The following is a 24,768-nucleotide window of genomic DNA, read 5'->3' on the forward strand; positions in this document are numbered from 1 at the left end:
ACGACGAGACTGACACCATTTGAACTAATGACCGGACGAGCAATGACACTGCCAGAAGGAGTCGTCACCGGAGGAGAGGATATAGGACCCCTGAAGGACAGAATCGCGAGGTTTATTGAACAATTGTGTACGCAATTACACGCTCTCAGACATGAGGCCAAAGACCAACAGATTATACGGGACCTAGAGCAGGATACGCGAGATGACAAGAAGGAGGTCCCAGCGATAGGTAGCAAAGTGATGGCAAAAATAATAGCAGACAAACCAGGGCTAGCACCCAAGTGGTCAGGACCCTACGAAGTATTAATGAACAGTGACACATGTACGTGTATAGATGAGTCCGGAACTGGTAAAGGAAGATGGAAACACTGGACTCAGCTAAAGGTATATAAGAAGGCCGATGAGTAGATCAGGAATTGGAGATACTCACATGATGGGAGGAACAATGCGAAGGGGGAAAATGTATCTTGGTGCAGTTTAGAGGGGCGGATAAGACTAGAATGATTCTAACCGGCTAGTGACGACTGGCCCTTTGTTTTCCTTGCAGGAATAGCGAACTCGTAAGAAGATGAAGTGGAGCATCACTATCGCGATTCTAGGGATAGGTTTAAGCGCGGTGGTAAGGAAAGGGGACATGACACCCATCCTAATTTTCGGCACAAGCGGCGGCGCAACCTGTGCCAAAGGTATAATAACGGCCCCAAGAGGGATAATGGTCTGCGTAGGATGTACCTCGGGCACCCCTAGTTTCACTGGACAAAAGGCAACAACGGGAGGGACGCGGGCATGCACGAACAGCACCAACAGGTGCGTGGAAAGCGGGTGCACAGCTGTGCAATGTGTAGAACGGGGGTCCGATAACAGCGGCCGTCCTGTTTCCTCCCCAGATGGAAACAAGGAGACGTGTGGCGCACCGCCAAATAGCCAGGGTTACTGGAGGATCTGCGGATCACACCCGTCATCAACTACCACCGCCACATCCCCTGCCGCGACGACCACCCCGCAACCTTCCACAACCCCATTAACATGCCCGTCAATGGAAGAAGGGGCAGGAGGAGGTTTAGTAATAAGGAAAACACAGGATGAGGTGTATTTTAGTGCAGCACATAGAATCATTAAACTTGCTATCGATATGAGTACTTTTGCTATGCCCGCGATGTGTAATAATTATACCAAACAATTATGGGACTCCCTGTGGATGAAACAATTAGAGGGTCCACAGGGAAAATCTATCTTGCAGAGACATAAGAAGCAGGGAGTATTGGAAATGGCCGGAGTAGGATATGCGGCCAGGTTGGCAACAGTTAATAGCTTTGACATAGAAGGAGTGGGGGAAGAAGTAGAAGAACTACAAGCGAAAATAAAGAAGCTACTAAAGCAAGCCACTAAAATTGGACAACAAATGGCACTGACAGGAGGACAAACGGCGAAACAATTGTTGGGGGTGGAAAGGGTAGTAGCCCCCCATGTGGAAACAATTGACACGATTATTGATTGGGTCAGCAACGCATCTCGCCAAACCCATAAGGAATTGTTATGTGCCATGTATGACTCATGGCTACAGTCCAATGTCCAGCATAACATGAAGCAAATAAATAATGGACAGATCCCCGATTGGATTACTAATAAGGATCTGGAACCTTGGATCGATACAAATAAGAGTCTATGCAAGGGGCGTAAAATGGCACAAGTATACAGGGCAGGCAATTGTCTGACCCCACGGACTAAGGTGATTGGTATTGTATTGGCCGTCCCACAACTCCCAGAAGAGGGCCAGCCCCTGTATGATGTGGTTAATATAGGAGAGGTACAGAGGAAGAGTTGGGTTAAATATCATGGTGTCCCTGACAAGGCCATATGGGGAGGGGACGAAGATAGTAACCTTAAGGGGGGTGGTGATGGACGGATGCCACCGCCAGAGAAGGACTTGGTTGTGCACATCCCCCCCCACCGAGGGAGACACAGCCGAGTGCGGATTTACGAGAACCATTAATTGCACCCTTGAAATACGCCCAAGGGGAATACACCGAATGAGGGTAGCACCTAGGAATACCGGGACATTTTGTGTCACCACAGTTGAACAGAAATATGAATACCAGGATCTGACTTGTCCCATTCCCCAGCCAAACTTTTGTTTTTACCCAAAGATACCTACACAGATAGGACACCAATATATACACCCACAAAGACCGCAAGAAGAGAAATGTTTTTCCCTTAATAATACAGGACTTAATAGGGAAATTGAAACTTATGTCACATCAGAGCCCAAGGCAATTCCGGCATTACACGAACAGGAGAAGTGGAAGGAATTACAGCAGGAAACGAAGGAAATTATAAAACATTATCATAAAATAGAAGAAGATCTAAAGAAACAACTTAAAGACATCGAAACTGACTTGGGGAAACGGCCTTGGTATGAGAAGATCTGGAACTGGGGATTGAATGTTAATGTACATCCCTGGATTAGGATTATGTCTCACGTGCTGGTAGTAGTTCAATTATTAATGTCATTATACATTCTGGTGGATTGTTGCAGGAGATATCGTAAGCAAAAGAACCAGAACCTAGCCAGAGCCATAACTGTACGGTTAAAGAAGGAGGAAGAGGAAGGAAAACTGTTGCTAACCACTAACAAACTTGGGGGAGGACGGGAGAGAAATTACCATGAAAACTGTGTTTAGGATTGTGGAACTATGAATACCAGATACCCTGGGTTGGTACCACCAGGGCGACAGGAGCTCATAGCAGACAATCTTAAACTGTAGGATACTGGCCGTATTGGGTCAAGGTGACCAATGGGCCATATGGGGGGGCTGAAATAACCAAGTTTATGTAGCGCTTGAATTTATGTGTAAATATGTTGAGCTATAGTATATCACCAGTGTGCTTGGTGAAATGGGACAAGAGGTAGCGAATCGATCTATGATTAAGAGGACTTGAGGACATGCTCGGGCAATTAAACAGTAAAGGATGCACTGTGTGGATAGCAACATGGCTCATAGCTGAAGTCTGATAAATGACTTACAGCTGAAGTCTGATAAAATTAACCACGATAGTTGACTTACAGCTAAAGTCTGATAAAATTAACCATGATATGCTTGCCTTACAGAATTAACATGAGCATGTTACCTTAAGAAAACATGCTATCGGACAAGGCCATCTGGCAAAAACAAAGGGCGATTGTTACAGCAACAAAGTTGCAAGAATAGATAAGAGGAAGGCCCCAATGACAAAAGGAGCTGAAAATAAGCTTACAAGAAGAAACAAGATTAACCGCGAATATAGGGAATAGTGTAAGATGTCATGCGGGATAGGCAACGGAAGTGATGGACTGTTAAATATATAAATATGAAATTTGCTAACATCTCGGTGGAGTCGGATCTGAGAGCGGTCTCAGAAGGTTCTCCCCAGGCCTGTGAATAAAGACTGCTTTGAACCTCCAATCGAAGTCTGTCATCTCTACTAGTCGAGACGTCGACTTTGTATTTCACTTAGTCTGTCCAGAGGGGTATCAAGGCTAAGCGTCGATCTTGTATTTCACTAGGTCCACTCAGCTTACATCAATGACCAAGGCTGGGAACTGAATAATCAGTGGTATTTGACATTTCGGAAGGATAGGTAGAAAGTAAAAGGAGGTGGGATAGTTCTGTTATTAAAGGATGAGATCAGTTCAGTAGTGAGAAATGATATTGGCTCAGAAGATCAAGATATAGAATAAGTTTGGGTGAAGATAAGAAATAATAAGGGAAAGAAGTCACAGGTGAGACTAGTTTATAGACTCCCTCACAGTAGCTACACTATAGGACAGGGTGTAAATCAAGAAAAAAATGGAGGCTTGTAAGAAAAGCACGGCAATAATCATGGGTGATTTTAATCTTCATATCGATTGGACAATTCAAATTGGCAAATGTAGCCTTGAGGACAAGCTCATAGAGTTTATTTAGGAAGGTTTCTTAGAACAATACATTGTGGAACCACTCAGGGAGCAGGCTATTTTAGATCTGGTACAGGTAATGGGTAATGAGATAGGATTCATTAATGATCTCATAGTAAAGGATCCTCAGGGAAAAGTGATCATAGCATGTTCGTATTTCAAATTCAGGTTGAGAGTGAGACACTTGGGTCTCAAACTAGAGTCCTGAACTTAAATAAAGGCAATTACAAAGATATGAAGGCAGAGTTAGAATCATAGAATCATAGAAATTTATAGCACGGAAGGAGGCCATTTCAGCCAATCGTGCCTGTGCCGGCCGACCAAGAGCCTAATCCCACTTTCCAGTTCTTGGTCTGTAGCGCTGTATATTATGGCACTTACGTGCACATCCAAGTATTTTTTTTAAATGTGATGAGGTTTTCTGCCTCTACCACCCTTTCAGGTAGTGAGTTCCAGACCCCTACCACCCTCTGGGTAAGAAATTTCCCGTCATTTCTCCTCTAAACCTCCCCCCAATTACTTTAAATCTATGCCCCCTGGTTGTTGACGCCTCTGCCAAGGGAAACAGGTCCCTCCTGTCTACTCTATCCAGAGCCCTCATCATTTTATATACCTCAGTCAGGTCGCCCCTTAGACTCCTTTGTTACAAAGAAAACAGACCCAGCATTTCTGATCTTTCCTCATAGCCAAAATTCTCCAGTTCAGGCAACATTCTTGTAAATCTCCTCTGCACCCTTTCCAGTGCAATCACATCTTTCCTGCAATGTGGTGACCAGAACTGCACACAGTACTCCAGCTGCAGCCTAACCAGTGTTTTGTCCAGTTCAACCATAACCTCCTTGCTCTTGTATTCCATGCCTTGACTAATAAAGTCAAGTATTCCATATGCCTTCTTAACCACTTTATCTACCTGGCCTGCTAGTTTCAGGGATCTGTGGATCTGCACTCCAAGGCCCCTTTGTTTCTCTACACTTTTCAGTGTCGTGCCATTTAATGTGTTTTCCCCTGCCTTGATAGACCTCCTCAAATGCATTACCTCACACTTATCTGGATTGAATTCCATTTGCTACTGTTCTGCTCACCTGACCAGTGCAATGATATCTTTCTGCAGTCCACAGCTTTCTTCTTCATTATCAACTGCACAGTCTATTTTAGTGTCATCTGCAAACTTCTTAATCATAGCCCCAACATTTAAGTCTTCGTCATTGATATATACCACAAAAAGCAAGGGACCCAGCACTGAGCCCTGCAGAACCCCACTGGATACAGCCTTCCAGTCACAAAAAAACAACCATCAATCATTACCCTTTGCTTCCTGCCTCTGAGCCAATTTTGTCCTGGATCCCAGGGGCTTTTACTTTCGTGGCCAGTCTGCCATGTGGGACCTTATCAAAAGCTTTGCTAAACTCCATATACACTACATCATGTGCACTGCCCTCATCGGCCCACCTGGTTAACTCCTTGAAAAATGCAATCAAGTTAGTCAGACACGGCATCCCCTTAACAAATCCATGCTGACTGTCCTTGATTAATCCATGTCTTTCCAAATGAAGATTTATCCTGTCCCTTAGGATTTTTTCCAATAGTTTTCCCACCACTGAGGTTAGGCTGACTGGCCTGTAATTACTCAATCTATCCCTTTCACCCTTTTTAAACAAAGGTACAACAATAGCAGTCCTCCAGTCCTCTGGCACCACACCTGTAGCCAGAGAGGATTGGAAAATGATGGTCAGAGCCTCTGCTATTTCCTCTTTTTCTTCTCAGAACAGCCTGGGATACATTTCATCTGGACCTGGGCATTTATCCACTTTCAAAGCTGCTAAGCCCCTTAATACTTCCTCTCTCACTATGTTTATCTCGTCTAATATTTCACACTCTTCCACCCTCATTGCAAAGTCTGCATCGCCCCTCTCTTTTGTGAAAACAAATGCAAAGTATTCATTAAGAATCGTCTTCTGCCTCCACACACAGATTTCCTTTGTGGTCTCTAATAGCCCCACTCTTTCTCTAGTTATCCTCTTGCTCTTAATGTATTTATAAAACATCTTTGAGTTTTCCCGGATTTTACTTGCCAACATTCTCTCATGCTCTCTCTTTGCTTTCCTGATATCTTTTTTAATTGCACCCCTGCACTTCTTACACACCTCTAGAGTTTCTGCAGTATGGAGTTCTCGGTATCTGTCATTAGCTTCTCTTTTTTTCTTTATCTTACCCTGTATGTCCCTTGCCATCCAGGGGGCTCTAGAGTTGTTAGCCCCATCCTTTTTTTAAGGGAACAGACATGCTCTGTACCCTCAGGATCTCCTCCTTGAATGCCTCCCACAGCTCTGACACAGATTTACCATCAAGTAGCCGTTTATAGACCACTTTAGCCAAATCCCATCTCAGCTCAGCAAAATTGGCTTTACCCCAATTGAGAACTTTTATTCGTGGTCAACCTTTTTCCTTTACCATAACTACCCTAAATCTTACCGAATTATGATCACGAGCACCAAACTGCTCTCCCACTGATACCCCTTTCACCTGCCCCATTTCATTCCCCAAAACCAAGTGCAGACAGTTAAGGAGAAATTTCATAACTCTCAGCGAAAATATATTCTAGAGAGATACAAATATTCTAAGAGAAGGATGAACCATCTGTGGCTAACTAAGGAAGTAAAGGATGGTATCAAATTGAAAACAAAGGCATACAATGTTGCGAAGATTAGTGGTAGGCCAGAGGATTGGGAAATTTTTAGAAACCTACAAAGGACGGCTAAAAAAATAATAAAGAGAGAAGATAGATTATGAGAGTAAACTAGCAAGAAATATAAAAACAGAAAAAGCTTCTACAGGTATATACAAAGGAAGAGATTGGCTAGAGGATGAGGCTGGGAAATTAATAATGGGAAGCAGGGAAATGGCAGAGACTTTGAACATGTGGAAGACACTAAAAAATCCCAATAATAGATAATGAAGGGGCTATAGGGAAGGGTAACTTAAAACAATCACTATCGCTAGTGAAGAAATACTAGGCAAACTAATGGGACTAAAGGCTGACATGTCCCCTGGACCTGATAGGGTCTTAAAAAAATGGCTGCAGAGATAGTGGATGCATTGGTTGTAATCTACCAAAATTCTGGGGAAGTCCCAGCCAATTGGAAAACCGCAAATGTCACACCCCTATTTAAGAAAGGAGGGAGATAGAAAGCAGGAAACTATAGACCAGTTAGCCTAACATCTGTCATTTGGAAAATGCTGGAGTCCATTATTAAGGAAGTCGTAGCAGGACATTTAGAAAATCATAATACAATCAAGCAGAGTCTTGAACCACTGCAGTATGTGTAGTGAAGGTTGTCCCACAGTGTTAGGGAGGGAGTTCCAGGATTTTGACTCTGACGATGAAGGGATGGCAATATATTTCCAAGTCAGAATGGTGTGTGACTTGGAGGGGAACATGGAAATGGTGGTGTTCCTGTGTGCCTTCTGCCCTTGGCATTGGTGTGGGAATGGAGTCACATATAGATCAGAATGGATAAGGATATCAGTGAACCAGCTGGGCTGTTGCAACAATCCAACAGCTTCATGGTGGCTTTTACTGATACCAGATTTCTTTAAAACTGAATTTAGATTCTCAAACTGCCATGGTGGATTTGAACTCCTGATCATCTGGATTATTAGTGCAGAACTCTGTATAATTAGTCCAGTAACAGAACCACTACACTACTGTACCCTGAGGGCAGAAGTTGATTTTCTATTGGATTTATGGGCATTTAATGGACAATGCTGCAGGAGTTTCTCAGGGCAATGTCCTAGGCCCAACCATCTTCAGCTGCTTAATCAATGACCTTCCCTTCATCATAAGGTCAGAAGTGGGGATGTTCACTGATGATTGCACAGTGTTCAGTTGCATTCACAACCCCTCAGATAAAGAAGCAGTCCATGCCCGCATGCAACAAGATCTGGACAACATTCAGGCTTGGGTTAATAAGTGGCAAGTAAAATTCATGCCACACAAGTGCCAGGCAATGACTATCTCCAACAAGTGAGAGTCTAACCACTGCCCTTCGGCATTCAATGGCATTACCATCACTGAACCCCCCCACCATCAGCATTCTGGGGGTCACCATTGACCAGAAACTTAACTGGACCAGCCACATAAATACTGTGGCAACAAGAGCAGGTCAGAGGCTGGGTATTCTGTGGGGAATGTCTCACCTCCTGACTTACATAATAAGAAGATAAGAATTAGGAGCAGGAGTCGGCCTTTCAGCCCTCGAGCCTGCTCTGCCATTCAATGAGATCATGGCTGATCTTCTACATCAACTCCACTTTCCTGCACTATCCCCATAATCCCTTGATTCCCTTAATATCCAATGATTCCCTTTATATCCATCTACAAGGCACAAGTCAGAAGTGTGATGGAATACCTTCTGGATGAGTGCAGCTCCAACAATATTCAAGAATCTCGACACCACCCAGAACAAAACAGTCCACTTGATCGGCACCGCATCCACCACCGATGCACCGTGTCTACAATGTGTACCATCTATAAGATGCACTGCAGCATCTCACCAAGTCTTCTTCCACAGTACCTGCCAAATCCATTACCTCTACCACCTAGAAGGACAAAGGCAGCAGGTGCATGGGAACACCATCACCTGCAAGTTCCCTTTCAAGTTCCCTTTCAGGGGTATTCAACATTCAGGAAGGATAGAATAAAAGGAAAAGGAGGTGGGGTAGCATTGCTGGTTAAAGAGGAGATTAATGCAATAGTTAGGAAAGACATTAGCTTGGATGATGTGGAATCTATATGGGTAGAGCTGCAGAACACCAAAGGGCAAAAAACGTTAGTAGGAGTTGTGTACAGACCTCCAAACAGTAATAGGGATGTTGGGGAGGGCATCAAACAGGAAATTAGGGGTGCATGCAATAAAGGTGTAGCAGTTATAATGGGTGACTTTAATATGCACATAGATTGGGCTAGCCAAACTGGAAGCAATACGGTGGAGGAGGATTTCCTGGAGTGCATAAGGGATGGTTTTCTAGACCAATATGTTGAGGAACCAACTAGGGGGGAGGCCATCTTAGACTGGGTGTTGTGTAATGAGAGAGGATTAATTAGCAATCTCATTGTGCGAGGCCCCTTGGGGAAGAGTGACCATAATATGGTGGAATTCTGCATTAGGATGGAGAATGAAACAGTAATTTCAGAGACCATGGTCCAGAACTTAAAGAAGGGTAACTTTGAAGGTATGAGGCGTGAATTGGCTAGGATAGATTGGCGAATGATACTTAGGGGGTTGACTGTGGATGGGCAATGGCAGACATTTAGAGACCGCATGGATGAAGTACAACAATTGTACATTCCTGTCTGGCGTAAAAATAAAAAGGGGAAGGTGGCTCAACCGTGGCTATCTAGGGAAATCAGGGATAGTATTAAAGCCAAGGAAGTGGCATACAAATTGGCCAGAAATAGCAGCGAACCTGGGGACTGGGAGAAATTTAGAACTCAGCAGAGGAGGACAAAGGGTTTGATTAGGACAGGGAAAATGGAGTATGAGAAGAAGCTTGCAGGGAACATTAAGGCGGATTGCAAAAGTTTCTATAGGTATGTAAAGAGAAAAAGGTTGGTGAAGACAAACGTAGGTCCCCTGCAGTCAGAATCAGGGGAAGTCATAACGGGGAGCAAAGAAATGGCGGATCAATTGAACAAGTACTTTGGTTCGGTATTCACTAAGGAGGATACAAACAACCTTCCGGATATAAAAGGGGTCAGAGGGTCTAGTAAGGAAGAGGAACTGAGTGAAATCTTTATTAGTCGGGAAATTGTGTTGGGGAAATTGATGGGATTGAAGGCAGATAAATCCCCAGGGCCTGATGGCCTGCATCCTAGAGTACTTAAGGAGGTGGCCTTGGAAATAGCGGATGCATTGACAGTCATTTTCCAACATTCCATTGACTCTGGATCAGTTCCTATGGAGTGGAGGGTAGCCAATGTAACCCCACTTTTTAAAAAAGGAGGGAGAGAGAAAACAGGGAATTATAGACCGGTCAGCCTGACCTCAGTAGTGGGTAAAATGATGGAATCAATTATTAAGGATGTCATAGCAGTGCATCTGGAAAATGGTGACATGATAGGTCCAAGTCAGCATGGATTTGTGAAAGGGAAATCATGCTTGACAAATCTTCTGGAATTTTTTGAGGATGTTTCCAGTAAAGTGGACAAAGGAGAACCAGTTGATGTGGTATATTTGGACTTTCAGAAGGCTTTCGACAAGGTCCCACACAAGAGATTAATGTGCAAAGTTAAAGCACATGGGATTGGGGGTAGTGTGCTGACGTGGATTGAGAACTGGTTGTCAGACAGGAAGCAAAGAGTAGGAGTAAACGGGTACTTTTCAGAATGGCAGGCAGTGACTAGTGGAGTGCCGCAAGGTTCTGTGCTGGGGCCCCAGCTGTTTACATTGTACATTAATGATTTAGACGAGGGGATTAAATGCAGTATCTCCAAATTTGCGGATGATACTAAGTTGGGTGGCAGTGTGAGCTGCGAGGAGGATGCTATTAGGCTGCAGAGTGACTTGGATAGGTTAGGTGAGTGGGCAAATGCATGGCAGATGAAGTATAATGTGGATAAATGTGAGGTTATCCACTTTGGTGGTAAAAACAGAGAGACAGACTATTATCTGAATGGTGACAGATTAGGAAAAGGGAAGGTGCAACGAGACCTGGGTGTCATGGTACATCAGTCATTGAAGGTTGGCATGCAGGTACAGCAGGCGGTTAAGAAAGCAAATGGCATGTTGGCCTTCATAGCGAGGGGATTTGAATACAGGGGCAGGGAGGTGTTGCTACAGTTATACAGGGCCTTGGTGAGGCCACACCTGGAGTATTGTGTACAGTTTTGGTCTCCTAACTTGAGGAAGGACATTCTTGCTATTGAGGGAGTGCAGCGAAGGTTCACCAGACTGATTCCCGGGATGGCGGGACTGACCTATCAAGAAAGATTGGATCAATTGGGCTTGTATTCACTGGAGTTCAGAAGAATGAGAGGGGACCTCATAGAAACGTTTAAAATTCTGACGGGTTTAGACAGGTTAGATGCAGAAAGAATGTTCCCAATGTTGGGGAAGTCCATAACCAGGGGTCACAGTCTGAGGATAAGGGGTAAGCCATTTAGGACCGAGATGAGGAGAAACTTCTTCACCCAGAGAGTGGTGAACCTGTGGAATTCTCTACCACAGAAAGTAGTTGAGGCCAATTCACTAAATATATTCAAAAGGGAGTTAGATGAAGTCCTTACTACTCGGGGGATCAAGGGTTATGGCGAGAAAGCAGGAAGGGGGTACTGAAGTTTCATGTTCAGCCATGAACTCATTGAATGGCGGTGCAGGCTAGAAGGGCTGAATGGCCTGCTCCTGCACCTATTTTCTATGTTTCTATGTTTACCCACGATTCTGACTTGGAAATATATCGCCGTTCCTTCATCGTCGCTGGGTCAAAATCCTGGAACTCCCTCTCCAGCAGCACTGTGGGAGTACCTTCACCACACAAAATGCAGCGGTTCAAGAAGGCGGCTCACAACCACCTTCTCAAGGGCAATTAGGGATGGGGCAATAAATGGTGACCTTCCCATATCGCAGGAATGAATTTTTAATAAATTATTGGTCTACACTTGTTCTCCCATTTTCCACTTTCACCCACATAAGCTTTAACGGCTCAATATTCAAATGAATGTACTTTGTTACTCAGGGTGCCTTGTCCAAGTGACCATTTTATATACGCGAACCAGTCCATTGAACAGTGAAGAGCATTAGAGCTGATACTGTTTGCACCCAAAATCTACACATGCACATTTTCTTTCATGGATCTTGTTTATCAGTGGCTCAGTTGGTAGCACCCTTGCCTCTGAGTCAGAAAGTTGTTTGTTCAAGTCCTGCTCCAGAGACTTGAGCACAAAAATGTTGGCTGACACTCCAAAGACTGAGGGAGTGCTGCTCTTTTGGATGAGATGTTAAACCAAGTCCGCTCCATCTGTTCTCTCAGATATCTCTAAAGAATCTCATGGCACTATTTTGAAGATTCCATGGCACTATCCCCAGTGTCCTGGCCAATATTTATTAATCAATCAACATAACAAAGGCAGATTATTTGGTCATTGTCACATTGCTGTTTGTGGGAGCTTGCTGTGTGCAAATTGGCTGTTGTGTTTCTCACATTACAACAGTGACTACACTCCAAAAAAAAGTACTTCATTGGCTTTGGGACGTCCGGTGGTCATGAAAGGCGCTATAGAAATGCAAGACTTTCTTTTCTTTATGGATCTCTGGAACTTGGTCAGGACCTGGAACTCTGGATGATTTTCCCTTAACCAGCACAGGTAAACCAGTGCCAATGATAGCACCTCAGACAGAGATCAGCTAACTCAGCACTGACCTGGAATCATCCAACCTATACTGTTTAGTGCTTAACATTGCGTACCCATCAGGACAGTGTGTCATGGAGCTTTGATTCAATTTAAGCTGATGTCTCTTCTCTATACTAATATGCCTTTTACTGCCAACAGAGGAAGATAACAGCAACAATGAATGGAACTGTTTCGTAACAGCAGCAAAACCAACCTTCCACCCCCAACTTACTTTTTATTTTTTTTAATTACTGTGAAATCTTGTTTATTTGGGTTTTTTTCTGAATAAAGGCAAAAAATATTGAAAAGATTTATTCAACAAACCCATCAAAATCACAGAGCTGAGGAGTTTTGGCCGATACGTTTAGCACCAAACTAGATTATAATAGTTTATATGATAGACGGTTTGAACTGTGTCCGTACACAACAGAGGGAATGTCTCATTATTTGGCGAGTGAACGGAGATTCAGCAGGTCAATATCATTTTAATTTTGATGCCCATGTGCTCCTTAATTATTCTACAGCTCCTTATCTTACAATAGACAGAATTTAGAATTTCATTTTTAGTATTAGAGTCCTTGGGTTCAATTTTCCCCAATGTTTTTTGGCGTATTTTAAGAGTTATGCCAGTTTTTTTGACTACGCCAAAAAAAAAGCTTGAAAGTTTCCCCGTTCTAATTTTTGAAATTGGCGTCATAAAGCCTGTCCTTTAGCTTCGGGAGGGTGGAGCCTAATGTCTGCGCCAAAAAAAGGATGCCTCCCCCCATTCTGTGCATGCGTGGAAAAAAAATAATGTTTTGTACATGACTGCTATGGATGCGCATGCTCAGTACACCTCCCGGTCTGCATTCAGCCATTTTTAAAGAGCCAGTTGTGTGTGAGAACTTTTAGTGGTGTTTGAGAACTTTAATACTTAGTGGAAAAAATTGGAGCTGCAATATGCAACACTGCTCAAGGACCAAGAATTTCTCACAAGACGAAGTGGAGGCCCTGGTTACTGTAACTGAGGCCAGGTGGCACAAGCTGGACACCAGCAGAGGTCAAATAAAAGTTTCACCAAAAGAAATGAAGAAACACTGGAACCAACTTTCACAAGATTACTGTGCAATGGTGACCACCCTGAGGTCCGGAGGCCAGTGCAATAAGAAGTGGCAGGACCTTGGTCAAGTAGGTAGTATCAGTAATATTTTTATTTATTCACTGGAATTGCAATTGTAAATGTGACCATCTGTATGTCCCACCTAGCAGAAAGACACCCTCTCTAAAAAGTTATATTTTCATCTTTGCCGAGGAAGGTGGCACACAAAAGAGAGAGAACTTGAACAGGAGGAGGCCCGGCAAATCTGCACCCACTGACATACTTGGAAGACAGGGTCACTGCTTTGATTGGTCCTGCCTGGAGAAAAGCAACCACCACTGCACAAGCTGGGCCCACACTCGAGGGAGAGGGTAAGTCCTGCAAATTCCACCGTCTGGCTTTGCTAAAAGTTAAGAACTGCGTGGGCTAGCCATGCTTCGGCTCATGGGGATGTCTCCATCAGCTATGCTTCGGTTAATGCAATGTGCTATCATTCATCGTGGTCCTTCAAATGAGCCTGCTGCCTGCGCTGTGTGAGCCTACTCATGCCACCCTGCCCCCTCCTCTGCTGTTAACCATTTGTGTGTTCTGTTATATTTTGCAGAACTTGACGCCAACCCTGATGAGGCTGAAGCCGGTGCAGAAGAAAATTCAGACACAGACGAGCCTGAAGAGGAGAATATTTTCCAATCCCACCTTCTAGACCAAGAGCATGAGGGTGAAGGTGAGGATGAAGGCCCCACTGTTGTACTCACTCTGGAGGAGGTGCTGATGCTGCCCATTGAGGTGACACCCCCTTTCCTGAGTGGTACGAGTGTTGGGGCATTTCATGGTTTCACACAGTTCAAGGCTGTGGGTTCCAGTGGGGAACAGCGAGGCACCCCCAGGGCCCCACCGTCCGACGCTGTGGGTCGCAGTGGGATGCAGCGAGCCACACCCAGGATGAGGAGGGGAAGGAGAGTTCAACAGCATTCTCCTGAGGTGCAGAATCTAACAGATGTGGTTCAGATGATGGCAATGAGTGGGGAGAGCATTGACCTTACGCGATCATTTCTAGACACCATCAATGGGGTGGGTGGTGAGGTATCGGGACTGTCGGGAGAAGTAACAAGACTCTCGCAAGAAATGGGAACACTGCCCGAGCACATTAGGGATGGAATGTCGCAGGTAGCTGATACACTGTTGGTGAACATGAGGGAGGGAATGTTGCAGGTAATTGAGACACTGTCGTGGCACATGAGGGAGGGAATGTCGGAGTTAGCTGCTGCAATAAGGGAACATACCCAGACCCTGCGGTCATTAATGGGATCAACTGCCACTCCCACTCGAATCCCCAGACCAACCTCTGAAGAGCCCAGGCCGGGCCTTCAACATTACCGCCTGCCCACGCCCCACATCAAGAAGTGCGCATTACACGAGATGCTCAAAAGAATAAGCTTGGTACTAACCCGAGAAACGCTGCGCCACCGCCTGTGGGCAGGGGTGGAGTCACCAAGACCAAGCGCAGTGGGCAGTCTTAGAATAAGGTGGAGGAGAGATGGGTGCAGCCTTTCTTTGCTGCTGTTGTTGTTATTATTGTTGTTAATGTTGTACCTGTTCTCAAATTAAAAGTTTTTTGTAAGTGATGTAAATTTACAAGTTTAAAAGTTTGTAAGTGATCTTAAAGTTTGTAAGTGATCTTAAAGTTTGTAAGTGATCTTAACTGAAAACTTTAAAGTTTGATACAAGAATATTTTTATTAAATTTTACAAACAAGTGTTAAACTTTTGAATAAAAAGTATTTTAAATTATAACTGAATTATTTACATTATTTGTTCCATTATTTTCACAACTTTTTGAACTAAAGAAGAATCATTTACATTATTTGTTCCATTAATACAACACAACATTACAGGGCAGGTCCAAACAGTAAACATGATCCATTTGGAATAGTTGCCGCTGAGCCGTCAGGCAGCAAAGTGTTCATGGATGAGCTGCTGGTGCAAGGCTCGAGCAATCGTTAAAGGGGCACGATGGCCCGCCGTCATGGCTTCCTCGTCCTCCTCCTTGTCATCTTCATCTTCCTCCTCATTATCAGCCACTCTCACCTCAGGTACTACTAGCTGCTGCTGCCTCATGATGGCTAGGTTATGCAGCATACAGCACACAACAGTGAACTGACTGACAATCTCAGGGGAGTATTGCAAGCAGTCTGCAGAATGGTCCCACCATCGGAAACACTGCTTCAAGCTGCCAATGGTCCTCATTATTATGCTGCGCGTCGCAATGTGCGACATGTTTTATTCCTGGTCAGTTTCTGTCCGGATCACGCATAGGGGCGTCATGAGTTAGGTGGCGAGGCCATACCCTTTGTCCCCCAGCAGCCAGCTCTGCCCTTCTGGCTGCTGCTGAAACATGGCACATATAGCGCTCTCGCATAGGATGAACACATCATGGATGCTCCTATTGTATCTCGCATCATTTGAAATTCACAGAGTGGAAGCCTTTTCTGTTCCTGTACATCTCAGAATCCTCCAAAGGTGCTCGCAAGGCAATGTGGGTGCAATCAATGCAACCCTGTACCATCGGGAAGTCAGAAATCCTGGAGAAGCCCACAGCCCTGTCACGCATTGCCTGGGTGGTCATGGGGAATTTGATGTAGTCATTCGTCCGGGCATATAGTGCAGCAGTCACCTGCCGAATGCAGATATGTGTTGCGTGTTGAGAAATGGCGCACACGTCCCCAGTTGTGGCCTGGAATGATCCAGATGCATAAAATGAAAGTGCAGCTGTAACTTTTACTTCAACTGACAAAGTAGTCCTCCTGACGGTTCGAGGTTGCAGGTCTGCATTTACTAACTCACAGATCTCAGTTACAACTTCTTTGCGGAAAGGTAGCCTTCTCACACAGTCTGCATCACTCAGGTGCAGGTATGAATGCCTGTCTCGATATACCCAATGTGGGTAAGGCCTCCTGCCCATCATCCTACGTGCTCTGAGGTTCCTCATGCGATGCTGTCGAATGAATCGTCTCCTCCATAGCACCATCATGCAGAAGGCTTGCACGAGGTATGGCATTGTCAATTTTGCCCCCATAATTTAATTGTAGTTTTGCAAGAAGCTCAAAACAGCAGGACAAAGCACTCACACCTTTTTTCCTTTCTCTCTCCCCAAGGTGGATGCCCTAGTATGGACCATACCCTGGTCTGCGCATGCGCAATAGGTTTGCTTAGAACGAGAAGCTTTAGGCATTCAATGAAGACATTTGGGGCAATGTCGTCTAATGCGATTCCTTATTTTTAATGTTTTTCAAAGTACCACCCCACTACTGAACGTCACCTTACCGGGCTCGAGGGTCGGAGCGTCAGCCAACAGAATCGCTCCCTCGCCCGGACACAGGGGCTCAGCTTCTACCACCCCCCACTGGGCTCCTTTCGAAACTGCTGTATAGCCCAAGGATTCTCATCCCTTATATAAGTGGCTGACTGTTCAGCTTCCGCCCCACCGTCTGCCGCCCCGCCGCCCCCCCCCCCCCCACGGGCTTCTTTTGAAGCTGAGCCCTGAGCCCGTGTGTCTGGCGAGGGAACGATTCTGCCGGTCAACTCTCCGGCCCTCGAGCCTGGTGAGGAGATGTTCGGTGGTGGCATGGTACTTTGAAAAAAAAATTAAAGAAATGCATTAGACTTCCATTTTCTCCCTTTTGACTTTAAAACAATTAAGATTTATGATGCCTTCTTGACTCCCTCCAAAACTTCGCCTAAAAACAATGGTGTCTTTCTGCACCAATTTTATAATGTGCGCTGCTTTTTTTTTTAAGTGCCCAGAAGGTTTTTTGGGAGTGGTCACATACGCCGTCCTTGGAAAGTTGTAAGTTGGCCAAACTTGCTTAAATATGAAAAACTGCCGTAGACATCAGGTTATGCCCCCTATGACCCAAAAAAATCGTAACCTAAAAAAATCGTACCTAAGTGAATTACGCTGGTGCAGAAACTTTAGGGAAACTTGGAGATTTTAATTCACTCCAAAAAAATGGGACATACCCAATAAACGGCGCAGATAATTGGGGAAATTTGAGCCCTTGAATATTCCTTTAAAACAACAAATAGTTTCTACCTTATTAATCAGTAAACATCCTGCTTAAAAATGTGATTGTCATGCTTTGAATTTCAGTAATAGTTGGAGGTTCAATCTCAGATGTATTTTCAGGGCCTGCACTATTGTATTGTTGCAAAGATCACCCATGTTCTTTCTCTGTGCTGATTTCTTTTTCTTTTTAATTTAAAGTGATTGAATAAATTAAAAAAGTGACATAAAGCTATTTGCAGAAATGTCTGAAAATGGATTATTAACAACTCATGAAAACAGATCAGTAATTGCAGGCCACTCTGAACTATAACATGATTCTTAGCAACTTTACTGAAAATGTTACCTCCTTAACAATATAAGTCAGGGCTGGAAATTAGGTGGACCGTTTTTAGAGGTGTAAGTGTCAGGTGGTGGATAAATTTAGCGCTGGGAAATGGTTTGCGTCAGCAGCCAAAGAATTCAGAAGCTGCGCCCTGACAGTGGAGTACAACACTAAGGGAAACATTCCGCACTTATCTTAGGACGCTAGACCAGAATATCTGGAACTAAAGAGCCGGCTTCATAGCGCCTTAAGAGAGGCCTCCCTGCAACAATAAAAATTTGGAACAAAAAACATTCCCTATAATTAATCACCCCAAATGAAGTTAAATCGCAAAAAAAGAAACAAAACAATCACACTTACCTCCTGCAGTCAATTCCTTACCACACTGCCGCCAGGACAGCTCTGCACGCCAGCTTTCTCTGGCGGGGTCACTATGGGGCGCTACAGGTTCAGCGCAAAACACATTTTTTAAGTGGGTCGATACCGGGGGCATTGTACACCGGTGTGACGCTCCCGGATGGTACTCCTCTGCGCCGCCAGTCCCGGCATACTGAAATTGCCGAGCGATGCGAATGCTGGCGCTCGCGGCTGCCAACCCTTTAGTGTCCCTGTTTGGACCATTGCGAGAGGCCATATCCCAGCGAATTTAGCAGGCAAAAGGTTTACCAATACAGATGTGGCTGAATGTGAAACACACTGGGTAAATCTGCGCAGACGTGGTACTGGATACTGTTATTTGGATCTCTGAATCCAACACCTGGATAGGGATTTCTTAGTTGTCACAGCACTGGCTGCATGCTTACCTGCAATGTGCAGATTTGATGTCTGAATTAAACTTTATGGAATGCATTTTGTTCAAATATGAATAGTTCTGGTTGACTCATTACTACATACTAATAGTTTTTTAGATTGGTGTTGAAATCTTGCTGGGCGCTATTGGTGACACACATATTAAGGCATTTGAATGAAATTCCTCTGTACACACTTTTAACAAATGCATTAACTGTTTAATTAAATTTGTTAACACCTTTTGTCACTCGAGAGAATTAATCAATTTCATACTAAAATCGGTTTCATAATACAATTTCAATTTGGGAGTGCTACACAGCAGTTTCACATGCAAAAAACATGTTATAACTTTCAACCACTTAAAATGGACTTGATTAGATTTTCACAGAATCATTCTAGGCTACAGGTGTCAACCTTGGCTTAGGGTTATCACTCTCACCTCTGAGTCAGAAGATGGTGGGTTGAAGTTCTGCTCCAGAAACTCAAATGTATATTCTAGACTAACATTTTAGTGCAGCACTGTTGGCGATCCTGCCTTTTGGATGAGATGTTAAACAGACCATATCTGCATTCTCAGATGGATGTAAAAGATTCCATGCCACTATTTGAAGAGTTGTCCTGGTAAACATTTATCCCTCAATCAACAAGAAAAATAGATTACCTGCTCATTTATTTCATTGCTGTTCTGGGACCTTGCTTTGTGCAAATTCACTGCTGTGGTAATTGTCCGACATTACAACTCTTAAAATGTAAATAATGGGCTGGGAAGTGTTTTATGATGTTTTGAGGTCATGAAAGGTGCGATGTTCTTTCTTTATAGTTCTGGTGTACTTGATAGACTTTACATTCACACATTACATTCTTGTATGATGACAGATTCCTGATTGTCTGTTTGTAGATCACACCACTATAAAGAATAGAGATTGTGAACACATAGTCAATAAACTCCAAGGAAACGGTACCGCAAGTGAAGTGTGTCTGTTAACCATTGTGTACTGTACATTATTTGCTGATGGATGTTTTCATTCTGTTCTATTTGCTCTATATTCAAAGCACAAAAAGAAAAATTAATTGATGCCACAGGAAAGAAAATCCTGATTTGTTCTGTGATACTTAAAGACGGGATAATTTTTTGGCGTCGAGCTACATTACGTGGACGACGCTTGAGTTTGCGCACATTCATAGAAACATAGAAACATAGAAACATAGAAAATATGTGCAGGAGTAGGCCATTCGGCCCTTCGAGCCTGCAACGCCATTCAATAAGATCATGGCTGATCATTCCTTCAGTGCCCCTTTCCTGCTTTTTCTCCATACCCCTTGATCCCTTTAGCTGCAAGGGCCATATCTAACTCCCTCTTGAATATATCCAATGAACTGGCATCAACAACGATCTGCGGCAGGGAATTCCACAGGTTAACAACTCTCTGAGTGAAGAAGTTTCTCCTCATCTCAGTCCTAAATGGTCTACCCCTTATTCTAAGACTATGTTCCCTGGTTCTGGACTTCCCCAACATCGGGAACATTCTTCCCGCATCTAACCTGTCCAGTCCCGTCAGAATCTTACACGTTTCTATGAGATCCCCTCTCATCCTTCTAAACTCCAGTGAATAAAGGCCCAGTTGATCCAGTCTCTCCTCATATGACAGTCCAGCCATCCCTGGAATCAGTCTGGTGAACCTTCGCTGCACTCCCTCAATAGCAAGAACGTCCTTCCTCAGATTAGGAGACCAAAACTGAACACAATATTCCAGGTGAGGCCTCACTAAGGCCCTGTACAACTGCAGTAAGACCTCCCTGCTCCTATACTCAAATCCCCTAGCTATGAAGGCCAACATACCACTTGCCTTCTTTACCGCCTGCTGTACCTGCATGCCCATTTTCAGTGACTGATGAACCATGACACCCAGGTCTCATTGCACCTCCCCTTTTCCTAATCTGCCACCATTCAGATAATATTCTGCCTTCATGTTTTTGCCCCCAAAATGGATAACCTCACATTTATCCACATTATACTGCATCTGCCATGCATTTGCCCACTCACCTAACCTGTCCAAGTCACCCTGCAGCCTCTTAGCGTTCTCCCCACAGCTCACACCGCCACCTAGTTTAGTGTCATCCGCAAACTTGGAGATATTACACTCAATTCCTTCATCTAAATCGTTAGTGTATATTGTAAAGAGCTGGGGTCCCAGCACTGAGCCCTGCGGCACTCCACTAGTCACTGCCTGCCATTCTGAAAAGGACCCGTTTATCCCGACTCTCTGCTTCCTGTCTGCCAACCAGTTCTCTATCCACAGTCAGTACATTACCCCCAATACCATGCGCTTTGATTTTGCACAGCAATCTCTTGTGCAAGACCTTGTCAAAAGCCTTTTGAAAGTCCAAATACACCACATCCACTGGTTCTCCCTTGTCCACTCTACTTGTTACACCCTCAAAAAATTCCAGAAGATTCGTCAAGCATGATTTCCCTTTCATAAATCCATGCTGACTTGGTCCAATCCTGTCACTGCTTTCCAAATGCGCTACTATTTCATCCTTAATGATTGATTCCAACATTTTCCCCACTACTGATGTCAGGCTAACCGATCTATAAATTACCCCTTTTCTCTCTCCCTCCTTTTTAAAAAACTGGTGTTACATTAGGTACACTCCAGTCCATAGGAACTGATCCTGAGTCAATAGACTGTTGGAAAATGATCCACTATTTCTACGGCCACTTCTTAAGTACTCCGGGATGCAGACTATCAGACCCCGGGGATTTATCGGCCTTCAATCCCATCAATTTCCCTAACACAATTTCCCGCCTGATAAGGATATCCTTCAGTTCCTCCTTCTCACTGGACCTACTGTCCGCTAGTACATTCGCAAGGTTATTTGTGTCTTCCTTCGTGAAGACAGAACCAAAGTATTTGTTCAATTGGTCTGCCATTTCTTTGTTCCCCATTATAAATTCACCTGAATCTGACTGCAAGGGACCTACGTTTGTCTTCACTAATCTTTTTCTCTTCACATATTTATAGAAGCTTTTGCAGTCAGTTTTTATGTTCACTGCTAGCTTCCTCTCGTACTCTATTTTCCCTCTCCTAATTAAACCCTTAGTCCTCCTCTGTTGAATTGTAAATTTCTCCCAGTCCTCAGGTTTGTTGCTTTTTTTAACCAATTTATATGCCTCTTCCTTGGCTTTAACACTATCATTAATTTCCCTTGTTAGCCATGGTTGAGCCACCTTCCCCGTTTTATTTTTTACTCCAGACAGGGATGTAGAATTGCTGAAGTTCATCCATGTGATCTTTAAATGTTTTCCATTGCTTTTCCACTGTCAACCCTTTAAGTATCCCTTGCCAGTCTATTCTAGCCAATTCATGCCTCATACCATCGAAGTTACCTTTCGTTAAGTTCAGGACCCTAGTTTCCGAATTAACTTTGTCACTCTCCATCTTAATAAGGAATTCTACCATATTATGGTCACTCTTCCCCAACGGGCCTCGCACAACAAGATTGCTAATTAATCCTCTCTCGTTACACATCACCCAGTCTAGGATGGCCAGCTCTCTGGTTGGTTCCTCGATATATTGGTCTAGAAAACCATCCCGAATACACTCCAGGAAATCCTCCACCACCACATTGCTACCAGTTTGGTTAGTCCAATCAATATGTAGATTAAAGTCACCCATGATTACTGCTGTACCTTTATTTCACACCTCCCTTATTTCTTGTTTGATACTGTCCCCAACCTCACTACTACTATTTGGTGGCCTGTATACAACTCCCACTATCGTTTCTGTCCTTTGGTATTCCGTAGCTTCACCCATACCGATTCCACATCATCCAAACTAATGTCCTTCCTTACAATTGCATTGATTTGGTCACTCTTTAACCAGCAACGCCACCCTGCCTCCTTTTCCTTTCTATCTATCCTTCCTAAATGTTGAATACTGGATGCTGGATGTTTAGTTCCAAGCCTTGGTCCCCCTAGAGCCATGTCTCTGTGATGCCAATCACATCGTATCCGTTAACTGCTATCTGCGCAGTTAATTCGTCCACCTTATTCCAAATACTCCTCACATTGAGGCACAGAGCCTTCAGGCTTGTCTTTTTAACACACTTTGCCTCTTTAGAATTTCGCTGTAATGTGGCCTTTTTTGTTTTTTGTCTTGGGTTTCTCTGCCCTCCACTTTTACTATTCTCCTTTCTAGCTTTTGCTTCTGACTCCATTTTATTTCCCTCTGTCTCCCTGCATAGGTTCCCATTCCTCTGCCATATTAGTTTAACTCCTCCCCAACAGCACTAGCAAATACTCCCCCTCAGACATTGGTTCCGGTCCTGCCTAGGTCCTGTTTGTAATGGTCCCAACTCCCCCAGAACCGGTTCCAATGTCCCAGGAATTTGAATCCCTCCCTTTTGCACCACTCCTCAAGCCACGTATTCATCTGAGCTATCCTGAGATTCCTACTCTGACTAGCACGTGGCACTGGTAGCAATCCTGAGATTACTGCTTTTGAGGTCCTACTTTTTAATTTAGCTCCTAGCTCCCTAAATTCGTCTCGTAGGACCTCATTCCATTTTTTACCTATATTGTTGGTACCTATATGCACCACAACAACTGGCTGTTCACCCTCCCTTTTCAGAATGTCCTGCACCCACTCCGAGACATCCTTGACCCTTGCACCAGGGAAGCAACATACATAGAAACATAGATAATAGGTGCAGGAGTAGGCCATTCGGCCCTTCGAGCCTGCACCGCCATTCAATGAGTTCATGGCTGAACATGCAACTTCAGTACCCCACTCCTGCTTTCTCACCATACCCCTTGATCCCTTTAGCCACAAGGCAACATCTAACTGCCTTTTGAATATATCTAATGAACTGGACTCAATAACTTTCTGTGGTAGAGAATTCCACAGGTTCACCACTCTCTGGGTGAAGAAGTTTCTCCTCATCTCGGTCCTAAATGGCTTACCCCTTATCCTTAGACTGTGACCCCTGGTTCTGGACTTCCCCAACATTGGGAACATTCGTCCTGCATCTAACCTGTCTAAACCCGTCAGAATTTTAACGTTTCTATGAGATCCCCTCTCATTCTTCTGATCTCCAGTGAATACAATTCCAGTTGATCCAGTCTTTCTTGATATGTCAGTCCCGCCATCCCGGGAATCAGTCTGGTGAACCTTTGCTGCACTTCCTCAATAGCAAGAATGTCCTTCCTCAAGTTAGGAAACCAAAACTGTACACAATACTCCAGGTGTGGCATCACCAAGGCCCTGTACAACTGTAGTAACACCTCCCTGTACTCAAATCCCCTCGCTATGAAGGCCAACATGCCATTTGCTTTCTTAACCGCCTGCTGTACCTGCATGCCAACCTTCAATGACTGATGTACCATAACACCCAGGTCTCGTTGCACCTCCCCTTTTCCTAATCTGTCACCATTCAGATAATAGTCTGTCTCTCTGTTTTTACCACCAAAGTGGATAACCTCACATTTATCCACATTATACTTCATCTGCCATGCATTTGCCCACTCACCTAACCTATCCAAGTCACTCTGCAGCCTCATAGCATCCTCCTCGCAGCTCACACTGCCACCCAACTTTGTGTCATCCGCAAATTTGGAGATACTACATTTAATTCCCTCGTCTAAATCATTAATGTACAATGCAAACAGCTGGGGCCCCAGCACAGAACCTTGCGGTACCCCACTAGTCACTGCCTGCCATTCTGAAAAGTACCCATTTACTCCTAATCTTTGCTTCCTGTCTGACAGCCAGTTCTCAATCCATGTCAGCACACTACCCCCAATCCCATGTGCTTTAACTTTGCACATTAATCTCTTGTGTCGGACCTTGTCGAAAGCCTTCTGAAAGTCCAAATACACCACATCAACTGGTTCTCCCTTGTCCACTCTACTGGAAACATCCTCAAAAAATTCCAGAAGATTTGTCAAGCATGATTTCCCTTTCACAAATCCATGCTGACTTGGACTACCATCCTGGAGTCTCAGTTGCGGCCGCAAAAACACCTATCTATTCCCCTTACAATTGAATCCCCTATCACTACAGCTCTCCCGCTCTTTTTCCTGCCCTCCTGTGCAGCAGAGCCACCCATGGTGCCATGAACTTGGCTGCTGCTGCCCTCCCCTGATGAGTCATCCCCCTCAACAGTACCCAAAGCAGTGTATCTGTTTT

The 24,768-nt window shown here is 44.3% G+C and overlaps 1 protein-coding gene across 3 annotated transcripts in view; it reads right to left on the minus strand.

Moving 5' to 3' along the window:
* ca9 (carbonic anhydrase IX) overlaps positions 1-24,768 on the minus strand; it is a 155,882-nt gene that overhangs the window by 115,870 nt on the left and 15,244 nt on the right. Inside the window, exon 1 of one of the 3 annotated variants that reach the window (XM_070862486.1) lies at positions 18,149-18,190. The exons of the other annotated variants lie outside the window; for them this stretch is intronic. The gene's annotated coding sequence lies outside the window, so the exon portion shown is untranslated. Of the gene's footprint in view, positions 1-18,148; positions 18,191-24,768 lie in introns of those variants that run through there. 3 annotated transcript variants of the gene reach the window in all.

Source organism: Pristiophorus japonicus, chromosome 2, assembly GCF_044704955.1.
Source record: "Pristiophorus japonicus isolate sPriJap1 chromosome 2, sPriJap1.hap1, whole genome shotgun sequence".
Lineage (NCBI taxonomy): Eukaryota > Metazoa > Chordata > Chondrichthyes > Pristiophoridae > Pristiophorus > Pristiophorus japonicus.